The sequence below is a fragment of the Condylostylus longicornis genome, unplaced genomic scaffold (genome assembly GCF_029603195.1).
Source record: "Condylostylus longicornis isolate FDR11 unplaced genomic scaffold, ASM2960319v2 ptg000022l, whole genome shotgun sequence".
In the NCBI taxonomy this organism is placed as follows: Eukaryota; Metazoa; Arthropoda; class Insecta; order Diptera; family Dolichopodidae; genus Condylostylus; species Condylostylus longicornis.
The window spans coordinates 1,218,711-1,230,749 of NW_026577991.1; the positions used below are offsets into that span (position 1 = coordinate 1,218,711).

At 27.1% G+C, this 12,039-nt stretch overlaps 1 long non-coding RNA gene across 1 annotated transcript in view; it reads right to left on the reverse strand.

The window, feature by feature from the left end:
- Positions 1–645: 645 nt before the first annotated feature.
- Positions 646–12,039, reverse strand: part of LOC129606916 (uncharacterized) — a 73,937-nt gene continuing 62,543 nt past the window's right edge. The window contains exon 4 of the long non-coding RNA XR_008696782.1: positions 646–833. This is a non-coding gene — a long non-coding RNA (uncharacterized LOC129606916). The remainder of the gene's footprint in view (positions 834–12,039) is intronic.

The following is a 12,039-nucleotide window of genomic DNA, read 5'->3' on the forward strand; positions in this document are numbered from 1 at the left end:
CATATGGAGTAGTTGCTTGTATGAGGGCACTCGATTTTAAACTTATCTTCTTCTATCCTCTTTATTGTTTAAAAATGAAGAGCCAGAGTCCCCTGTCCTTTATGAAACACTGGAAAGTAGCTTACAAAACTTCTGCGACGATCATGCAGGTTGGTCAGGCAAGTTGGTCATGCATGTTGGTCAAACAAGCTGGTCATGCATGTTGGTCAAGCAAGTTGGTCAGGCAAGTTGGTCAGGCAAGTTGGTCAGGCAAGTTGGTCAGGCAAGTTGGTCAGTTAAGTTGGTCATGCATGTTAATCTTGCAAGCTGGTCATACAAATTGTTCATACAAGTTGCTTATGCAGTTGGTTATGACAATTATTCCTACGCATATTGGTCATACCGATAGGTCACATCATGTTTGTTTGTCAGGTCACACAGATTGTTTATTTATTTTCGTTTACATATGTTTGATACACTTTTTTCACTTGCATATTTTGGAAATAAATTAATCCACTCGTGATCATGAAAGAGACTACTGCATTAGATTCCAAGAAAATTAGACGAATACCTACCGATAAATTTGAGCATGAATTTTAGTGCAGTTAAAGAGTTTTATAATTCTGTAAAGTTACAAAAAAAAAATGCGTTTCATTAATTTTAATTAAATATTCTTTTATTTTTATATAATTCAAAAAATATTTTTTAATTTATAAATCTCGTCCACGAAATTTTTCCGATCTTTATACAATGATGTTCTGATTTATCTGATGCTATGATTATTCGACAAAAAACATTAGTGGCCAACATTTTTATCTCAAAGGAAGGAAAATTTATTAAATTTTCCAAGACTCCTGCAATTATAAAAGAAATCATATTTTGATCAAAGAAGTTTTGATTTTTCAATAATAATAAAAATTTTCAAACAATTCATGCAAAATTTCATATATTTGTTTTAAACCCGAGCATGTATTCGAATCGAAAGCATTCATCACACCAAACATCAAAAATATTATTTAAATGAAAGTTACAAAATAACTTTAAATTTTCCATTTTTAATACACAAAAATTTAAAAATAAATTCAAAATTAAAATTTTATGCATTTATTAATTAAAGTTAAATAAAAATTTTTCAAAAATTGTTCTAATTTTTATCATAAATTTAAAGAATCAAGGCGAGGCATTAAATTAAAATCGAAAAACAAAAAATGAAAAAAACCAAAAGAGAATAAAATCAATAATCAAACAATATTTAAAATCTGATAATTCGTACAGCTTAAAATCGAATTAACAATTTAAATCCACAATAATTCAATTAAATATTTCGATTTAATGTCTGTTACAATATTCATTACATTTACAACACACTGTAATAATTTTATTAATCATTTCATAAAAATGTAAAAATTTTTATTTGATTCATGATGTAAATTTATGGATTCAGAGAAAAAAACATAAAAATACAAAATATGAAGCAAGAGTATGGAAATTTGAAATGGTTTGATCATCACTCGAATGAGTAATTGCATTCATAGACTCAGGCTAATAGAACCACGATTGGGAGTTTGAATATTTATTTTGTCTTCTTGTACGTATTAGTAAATTTAAATGTTCGCGCTTACATTTATTTACAGCAGCAAATCGAAAAAGTTGAGGTACTCTAACTGTCTGTCTAACTGACAAATCAGGCGTGTTTGATTTGAATTTTCGTTTGGAACAGCACAAAATACCAAAAACCCCATTTTTTAACGCGATCTGATATTTGCAACATCTAGTCTTTTAACGATAATCATTTGGATAATATTATTCTCTCACATTTCGGCTAATATGCATTTTAAATCCGCAAGGCTTTTAATTCGAATTAAATAGAAAGAGTGACCCTGACTAAAGCATTCCCTGTAAACAGAATGGCAAAATTTTAAATCAGTTTACTTAGCTGGCCATTTACGGTGTTACCAATTTCTTTAAAGTATAAAATTCAGAAAAAAAATTTTTTGAACTGTAAATGAAATTATTAATTCATAATATACTTTCATAAAATTTTAGAATTTAATTTGTAAAAATATGAGAAAATCGAAAAAAAAAAATTTTTATTTCCTAAATTCAATTTTAATGTTTTAAATCTGATTAATATAATAGAATTACATAATAAATTATTACATATTGTCAAGTGTAAAATATTAAAACATAATATCCTTCCTATTATTTAATAAACCATGTTGTATTTGACTACGTTCCACTTAAAAATGCATGTTAAAAGTACCATGTTAATTGTTTAGTTTTCAAAATTAACGAGAAAATTTAAATTTCTATATAGTCTAACAACCAAATGCGATAACTTATATTTAGCCTAAATTTTTATTCTGTCAGTAAATGTGTGCTCCATTTTGATTTCTGTGTGGAGTGAAATTCTCCATTTCGGGTACTGTGTTTGAGCTCAAAGGAGATATTTGGGTAAAAAAATTTAGTGTTGTCTATAACAATTACGAAGAGCTGCAAAAAATCATTCAATTTGTTATTGAAAATAAAAATAGACCAAATACAGTTTGTCATAATTTGTTGCAACACCATATACAGGATTTATTGTACACCAGCCCTTATGTATAAAATAAAACTGAATAAAAGTGTGAGATAAATAATTACAAAAAATTAGCGTATGTATAAATGTTTGTAAAATATTTAATAAATTCTTTTCATGTTCTTCCTGATAGATATGTTTTGTATGTAGGCTGTAATACTTTGCCAGGATATCAATAAAACTGTTATTAATTATTTATCTTTCCCTTAATTTTTTTATTTTATTTTATTTTGCTGATATACTGTATAAAAATAACACTATATTTGACAGAGTAAAATTATTAATACTCGTACTTGTATATTCAATTTTTAAGTTTGGTAAATTTAAATCAATTAACAATCACACAAAAAAAATGCGAAAAATGCGAAAATATTGTTAAAAAAAGAAAAGAGAAATTTGCTGTAGAGGCACTAGATTAATTTTAAATGGTGCATGAAGAAAAAAATGTTGATGGGTTGTAGTGTAAGCAATTCATTTTCGATTTAAAAATTTGTCTGCCAAAAAAGAGTGAAACGGAGAAAAGAGAATCTATTTTTTTTGGAGTAGGAAATCTTAGATGAATGATAAAATCTGCATACAATACTGCGATGCATTGTAAAATCGGTCTCATACTTCAACTAAATTCAATCTGTAATATTGGTCAAATTTCTTCGGCTTAAACACAAATATTGCATTATTACTCTATTCTCGTTTCGACGCCGTTAACAATCAAAAATTAAGTATTGACAAGATGTTGAAATTTACAACATTCACCACAAAAAGTGCATCACTACACCTTTACAACACCCTCAAATTAATAACAAAAACAAAAAATATATACTTCACTTCACACAATAAACAAAAATGCAGAATAATTTTTTTAAATTGAAAAGGATAACCTGTTGTTATTATGAGATCCAAAACCAAAAAAAAAGAAAGAAAAAAAAAATTTCAATCCCTAATTTGTTCCAAAAGGTGGCAGAGGTACACTGAAAATGCATGACTAAATTATTTTTTATTTAAAGGGATGAGAGCAAATCATTTTGATTTTTTTTTTTTTGCAGCGATTGTGCCTATACAAAAATTATTGTTCGGCTGCTTCTTCTGTTTTTGGTTTTTGCATAAATTTTGGTGCATTGCTTTTAAACAAAAAAAGAAAAAAATACGTTGAAATCCCAAAAGGGTGGCGGTTTATTCGACACAAACTGCAACAACCAACAGATATTTTTATTTACAGTTGCACAAAAAAAAAATGCATTTGTTGCACACATATGCTAAAATGTGAAGTGCAACAGTTTACATTTTTTGTGTTTTTTGCAAAAATTTTTGGAATTTTTTTCTTTTCCTCAATTTTCTTTTTTATATAGTTTTTATAGTAAAATTTTGAAGGGATAACAGTAAAAATAATAAAGAAAGACAAAAAAATTTTTTTTTTTTTGGTTGTTTGCTGCACGGAAATGGTTAACAGTGATTTAGTGGTTGAAAATTTTATATATGCAATCAATATACAATCATCAGTAGCAGAGGCTTATTAAGTAATCGTTTAGTATAAATATCTCAATAAATATATATATATATATAGATACAGAAACATGTACATTGAATAAAATGTGCATATTAAAATTGCATTCCGTTCAATATTGTACAGAATATTGCAAAAATATTATAATGTGTGAAAAGGGATACTAAAATGCAACAATTATATATTGAAATTGCAATGAAAATAAAATGAAAAAAAAAAGAAAATCATGAAAATTTTTTTTATTGTTTTCACAATAAATAAAAATTGGTATATAAGTGAGAGGTAGGCTGCAAATTAAATGATAGCCAATATATAATTTGATACCATCGTTTCAATAAAACTTTAAATTGATATTGATGATCAGTTGAAATTGATAATATTACTTAATAAAAATAATAAAAGAAAATATTAAATATTAAAAACGCAAAATGTGTTCAAAAATAAGAACACAAATTAAGAAAAACGATGAAAACAATGATTTAAGTTTAAAGTACGTGTAAATCCTTGCGGACTGAATTAAAATTCTTGTTAATTTTAATTCAATTTTCAATAGAAAATAAATCAAATCAAGAGTGTATAGATTTATAGAAGAAAACAATGGAATTTAAAACTCTTCTATAAAGAATGCAGGGTAATATTAAATATTATATAAATGTTATATCTGATCTGCCATCTTAAATTAAAAAAATATAACAGTTTTAGTGTTTTTCACGTAATCTTTAATGCAATTTTAATATTTATACTAAATTCTGAAATGCCCATGTTTTACTATAAAATCACCCCTATACCCCCTAATTATATATTTATTTCCACTAAACCTAATAATTTAAGAAACTATTGTACTATAGACGCCATATAAGGTTAACTAACTCTAAACTACATTCATATTATATACACGTATATTAAATAGAACATATTCTATATTTTAAATAACCTAAAATATTCAACTCAATATCCCATTTCCCGATTAATTTCCGAAAACACTAAAAAAAGTTCTCTCTCTTTCTCCTAATTCTCGATAACAATGATGATGAATTTTATCAATTAAATGTCATCGAGTCGGCAATTTGCATTTTTGACATTTTAACTTTGTTTTTTTTTTATTCTTTATAAAAATTTTTTTATTTTTCTGCATTTGTTACCAAAATGTACTTTTGCTTTTTATTTATTTTTTTTGCATATAAAAAAATATGAAAAAATTTATTATTACGATTTATTATAATAAAAAATAAAAAAAAAAATAAAATAATATAAAAAAAAAAAAATGTGAAAAATTACACAGTTGAAAATAATTTTTTTTTCGTCCTTTTTTCGTAGAAATGCATAGAGAAATTGAATAAGCTAAATATTGGCGGGAAAGAATGTAATGGTGACTAATATACGTTGATGAGAATTGCATAATATTTTTTGTTGTTGCCCTTTTGTATTACCATATTGCCCATTTCAATATGCAATTTCAGTATGGGAAAGAGCTTGAAAGTATGTAGTATTCTAACAAGATAATTTGACTTGGTGGTGAAAAAATAGGAGCGGCGCAGATAATATAATAGTTAGCTTTAAAATAGTTAGGTGCACCCGTAAAAACTTCAAGTATCTTTGGAATCTCAACACATAGACTTCCAAAAAAATGCATCTATTAGCTTTACTCTGTTCGCCCCTGTTTTTGCAACGTTTTCGAAAAGTAATCCTTTAATTTTTAAATTTCTACAAACACCAGTTGTTGAAAATTAATTGTGGTGAATTTTTGAGTTCTGAAAACGCAATACAGGCCGAATTTTACTTACTGCAATACAGGCCGAATTTTACTAACTATTTACTCTTCCTAAGAGTAAACACTGACCAATTACTCCTCGACTTGCGTTCTATTTGTTTTATTTTTTTTAATCTATCTTCATATACATTGAAGCTGGCTATATAGTATACCTAAAAATGTAAAGGAAGGCTCTTCAAGCTGTAATTTTCATTATTTTATTTATTATTTTACAAAAAAAAATGATTTATTTCGAGTCCTGTTATTTTTATTTCTATTTTGTTATGATTTACTACTTAATTTTAGTAGTGACCTTTTATAAATTTTTTTTTTGGAAATAACTATGAGTTGATCATCAAACTTGCATTCAACATACAATCACATATACAGAAGTCAAAAAAAAAATTATGCAATCCGCGGTTTTACACATTGCAATTTTTACACTTTTTTCTTTGCTGATTTTTTTTTTTGTCCAATATAAAACAATTTCAATTCATTTATATTAAAGGACCGTCCATTATTTTAGTTGAATAAAGAATTAAGTGGATTTTTTTTCCAAACATTTGTAATTTTTATTTTTTTTTATGGAATTTGAATATTACAAGTGTGAGACGAAAAAAAAAGTGTAAACAATATTTTTAAATACATAAGCAATTAGAGGTTAATTAACCTAACGGTAGTTACAATTATGACTATTAACTAACGGATTTGGCCGGTTTTTTTTTGTTTTTGTTAAAAATATTGTTTGAAATTTTTTTCGTAATAATATTTTTTTCGTAATTTATAATTAAAATTAATGAATAGACTATTTAACAGTTACTTTAAAATAGTGGTATTTAAAATAATAAAAAAAAATCTGATGTGGTCGGCACATAACCGACCGCGTTGTGTATTGTCTAGTTAAGTGAAAGTGTTACAGAATATTATAAAAATGTCTTTTAAATACTTCTTTCCAATTTTTAGGACATTAGTAAGCTTATAGTTAACATACCCAGAAAAATGTAAATTTGGCTCTTAGTAGAGTTTCGCTTTGTGCTACCCGAATTCGATGAAATGCTCGCCAGTTAGTTTCGGTAACAACCAGAACTCAAATATCAAATTTCAAGAAATTCCATCAATTTGTTCTGTGGATATGGTCAAAAATGTAAAATCGGCCCGCAAATCAGTTCTCGAGCCCTGATCTTTCCAAAAAAGTTATATAATCATTGCTTTAATATGAGGAATTCATATATTAAATTTCAATGAAATCGGTTGATTATTTCTCTTTATATACGCAAAAGTGTATGTTTGGCCCGTAGTAAACGTCTAGTTGCCGATGGCTGATCTTTCCAAAAAATTTACATGTTCATTGTTTTAATACGGGGAATGGATATATTAAATTTCAATGAAATCGGTTGATTATTTCTCTTTATATACACAAAAAAGTATATTTGGCCCGTAGTAAACGTCTAGTTGCCGATGCCTGATTTCTTCCAAAACATACGAATTTTTGCGAACGGTCGAGCTGAGCTTATATATAAAATTTCAAGTAAATCGGTTGAATATTTTCTTCAAAATGTTCAAAAATGTAAAACAGGCCCGCTAAAAAGTGCAGTTCCCGAGGCCTGATATATACCAAAAGTTGATCGATCCGTGCCATGGTGGAAACAAACTTACATATAAAATTTCATCAAAATCGGTTCAGCCGAACTTGAGATACACGCGTGCACACACAGACCGACAGGTTGCTGAAAATAGTTTATTTACACTTCCCTACTATGGAGAAGTACGTTCCCACCGAAAACTCGATATGCAAAATTTGTTGCCATCACATAACCTACCTATTGTTTACACAATACGGTCGGTAATAAGGGTAAGTTTTGTAAATTTATCTAAATGTAAAAAAAAAGTAGAAAATTAAAAAGTTTTCAATATTTAATTAAATCAATTCAAAATTTTTTTTATAAATATTCCAGAATATCATAATTAATTGCACAGCTAAATAATTAAAAAAAATTTGAATTGAATTATGGGTTGGATTTAAATTAAATAGGAAATTTATTAAAATAAATGTAAAATAAATTGTTGGAAGCAATTTGTTTGTATACGTGTATAAGATGAAATATGAGAGGAATTAAACAAAATCGTTTCATACTTGTTTGATTTATTATCATACTTGCGGGACGGAAAATGCAAAAACAAAATAATAGGTTAATGTTATAAATGAAAATTTTCAAGCAATTGAAATGAAATAAATTCGGGGCCATTTCACGCACATATGCAATAAAAATGATTTTTAAAGAGCTACTTCCAACAGACAACGTACGCGTAATACTCAACTCAACTTGTTTAAATGCAAAACTTTGTTTGAATGCAATTTTTTAGGATATCAATATGTTTGTAATAATGTAGCTAATATGAAATGTGCTCTAATTGCATTGATGCTAACAATTAAGATTACAAAAAATTTTTAACGCAACTACGAGTACAGTTGAACAATAAATACTAAAATTTATTGTCTTTCAATTATTATTATAAATTTATTGTATAATAATTTATATATGTATATGTAAATCAACCCAATAATCTTAAGAAATAGTTGAATAGAAATTAAAAGTAAGTTACTACTTAAGTAACTTAATTCAGAAAACAATTAAAATTTAAATAATAATAAGTTGATTAGAGACGATAAGTAACTGGCACACCTTTTAAAACACCAAGAAATATTTTAAGAACTTGTTCCTTTCGTAACATACTTACATAAATGTGTATATAAAAATTCAATTTGTTCTAAACTTCTCCAGTGCGCCTCACATTTTGTATATGCAATGTCAAATATTATTTTGTAAGTACCTGATTAATTATAATGTATGCCACGATATATATTACTCGTATATGCATGCATGAATGCAAAACAAAGACTGAGAAAAATTAATACATTTTTATTTATAAAGAAAATTACTTTTGCAATGAGTTAAACGTCATCATTGTAAAAAAAATGAAAAATATCAAAAGCAAACAAACATCAACAACAAAGTATAGCGGTGGCATTTCCCTTTGTTTTCAAATTTTCGATTGCTTAAAAAAAGAAAAATTCACCTAATTACTATTATTGCACAAAGGAAAATAGTGTAGGGAAAGAAAATAAAAGTAAGTGGTGAAATTTCTTCAAGGTTGAGATAACATTCGTACATTAGTATTTACATATATAAAATGTATGAATGAATATAGTGATATAGAAAAATTTATAATTACAGTTCCTGCTAGAAAAAGCCATGCCAATTTTCAACACAATTATTGTCAAACAAAGTTGGATATAAACTGTGCACTTTATATAGTTTAATTCTGTCCATCAGAGTGCATTTCTTCAGAAACAGCTTCTTATATGCTTTTTGCTGATTCATAAATTTATTTTGGAAAGCAGAAGGAATTTATAACCAATTCCTCTTCAATCTTTAAATATTATTGACTTTGTAAGTTATTGAATTTCCTGATGACATCGTGTATCGAAACAGTAAACGCTTCATAGTATACCTTTACAGTCAAATAGCATAGAATAGTATAGAAGAAGTCTGAAATTTTAATGACTGCAGACTTGATTTCGATGAAATGTGCAAGATTTACCGAATTGACCGTCGAACCTCCAATTCTTGTCAAAAATTTACAAGAAAAGGAAGTGTGATACTTGACAAACCATTGGTTTGACGCGAACTCATTCATTATCATATCCGTTCCCTTTACCTATTTTCCATTATATGTAAATTATAAAATTGTGTCACAAATTATTTTTATTTGAAAAAAAAAAATTACGGTGGTAATTTTAATAAAATTTTCCATAAACTATAAATATTGTAGGTTTGAATAAATTACAGTAAATTGTATAGTTAGAGGAAGAATATTTTGTCCGATCCTAATTCTAACAATATATGTATTTAAAGAATTTTTTTCATTTTCTATACCACATGCATGAAAATTAATTGCATAAAACAAAGAATCCAGGTATCGTTTTTAAACATAAGTAAGCTTCCATAGGTTCAGATATTTGTACATTCATACATATATAAATTTACTTAAAATTTATACAAGAATAAAATTAAATAGAGATTAAATTTTCTTAATTTATTTAATTGAAAATCGTATAAGGTTTCAATTCTTTAAATAAACACTTTGTGATAATTAAATTCGATGGATTATAAATAAAAATTACTGCACTACTTTTATAATGCAATAAGTTTCTGACAATTTATAGAAAAATTATTGATTCGGTTAATTGGATTATTTATAATAAGGATTAGGTTTTTTATTAGTCATCAATAATAGGTTAAAAGATTTCCAAAATAAAATAATTAATAAAATTAGTTGTTTATTACGAGGTTTGTAATTCGTATGGCCAGGGGACAAGCGCACTTTGCTACGCGATTGAGAGCTTGCTATTTGAATCACATACCTTGAAGTAGTACACTGATTAGTTCACCACTTCATTGGGAAATGGCACTGGAAAATATATGCCTAAGGTCAGGCATATGTCAGCTTCGACTGACAATGTACAGGCGCGTTATGCGACTTGTGGAACGTTGATTTAATGTTCGAAATAGGTATGGGTCTATCTCAATTGCTTTAATGAATTAGGAAGACAAAGCTGAGTTACATTCAACTGAGTAAAGATGCGCTTCTAATTTACCCTTTCTGAGATCGGAGCTCTTTTGTCGCTGTTTCGGCAAATAGGCTTTACAGATAATATTGGAGTTAACGAAACGCCGCCATTTTGTATAGAAGGACTTCTTGGTAATTGTAATCGGAGAGAAATATCAAAAAATAATAAAAATTTGCAAATACGAAATAATAATACTCACGGGCATCCAAAAGAAACATCACCGGTTTAAGACTCACCTGAAGAAGCTCTTTTGAGAGAAGATGCCTTATAACACCTCGGTAAATGTGAATCACTGATTACAACTATTTTCGCAATCTATGGTATAGCCATTTCTGCGGAGCAATAGAGGTGCAGCAATCCACCTGCTCAAAGTTCTTGCATTTTTCATTAGGAATTTCATTTTAGGTATTGTAAATGGTTGGAGGGGCATACTATTTCCCCTTTTTGAAAATATTATAGTATTAAATTCAAACAAAAAAAATCAATATTTGACCTCTTTAAAGAAATGAAGCTATTCATATCGGATTTTTTTAACAGTTTACATTAAAAATTATCCTTGAATGACTGTTACCACACACACACACACACATACACATATTATTGTTATTATTATTATATTGATCCAATAACTTTCATATTCAATAATTATTATTAATTATAATTAATTCATAATTTCTTTGAAATTCTATTGTATAATACGTGTACCTTTTAATATAGAATTAAAATAATTAAAATTTAAAACAAAAAAAAAACTTATATTGAAAATAAAATATATATAATTATTACATACATAATGTATGGGGTATTATTAATGTTGTAAAATAATTAATCGGTTCGGAACAATAGTGGAAACTCGTACCCTTTTTTATTAAAAAGAGAAAAGCGCAAAATAAAAATAAGAAATATTTACTTAACGGCACACCCTTTCGATTAGCCACAATTTTTATATATATTTTTTCTATACAAATTATAACATTTTTTTTTATACCTTTTGATCCTTTTTTTTATATTTTTGATTTTTTGATTTCCTTTTTCTTTATATGGTATGAGTTTATTAAAAATTATTGTAAGTTTATTCAAAATTTGGTTAATTCTTTTGTAATAACTAAAACGTCGATTTCTATAACTTGGACGTGGAATGATAAACTATTAAAATTTTAAAATCTAAGTGGTTTTTTCCTGAGCTTTTTAATTTAATAAAATTAACAATTGAAATGGATAGATGGATTGTACAAGCCTTCACCCACAAGACTTTGTATCTCTTTTTAGTTTCGTTATCTATTATGTCAACGAATTTCCTCAGCGGCAGACGCATCGATTTATCCACTAATGGAGAACTTAGCAAGTGGTTAGAGTCAGTGCATCCCTGCAAAAGTTTGTGAAGTTCTTGTATTTTACCTTAACAATAATGTTGAGCTTTGGAACGCGATAATTTGTACAGTGTTGTACAAACTTAGAATAAGAATGTGAAAGACCATAAATTATATTCTGTTCGTTCGAATACCTTAAAGTTGTGATTTACATTTTTCCATAATTTTTCCAATATACAGGGTGATTCAGGAAAGAATACAATATTATATGTTTTTGTTTAAGGTGTA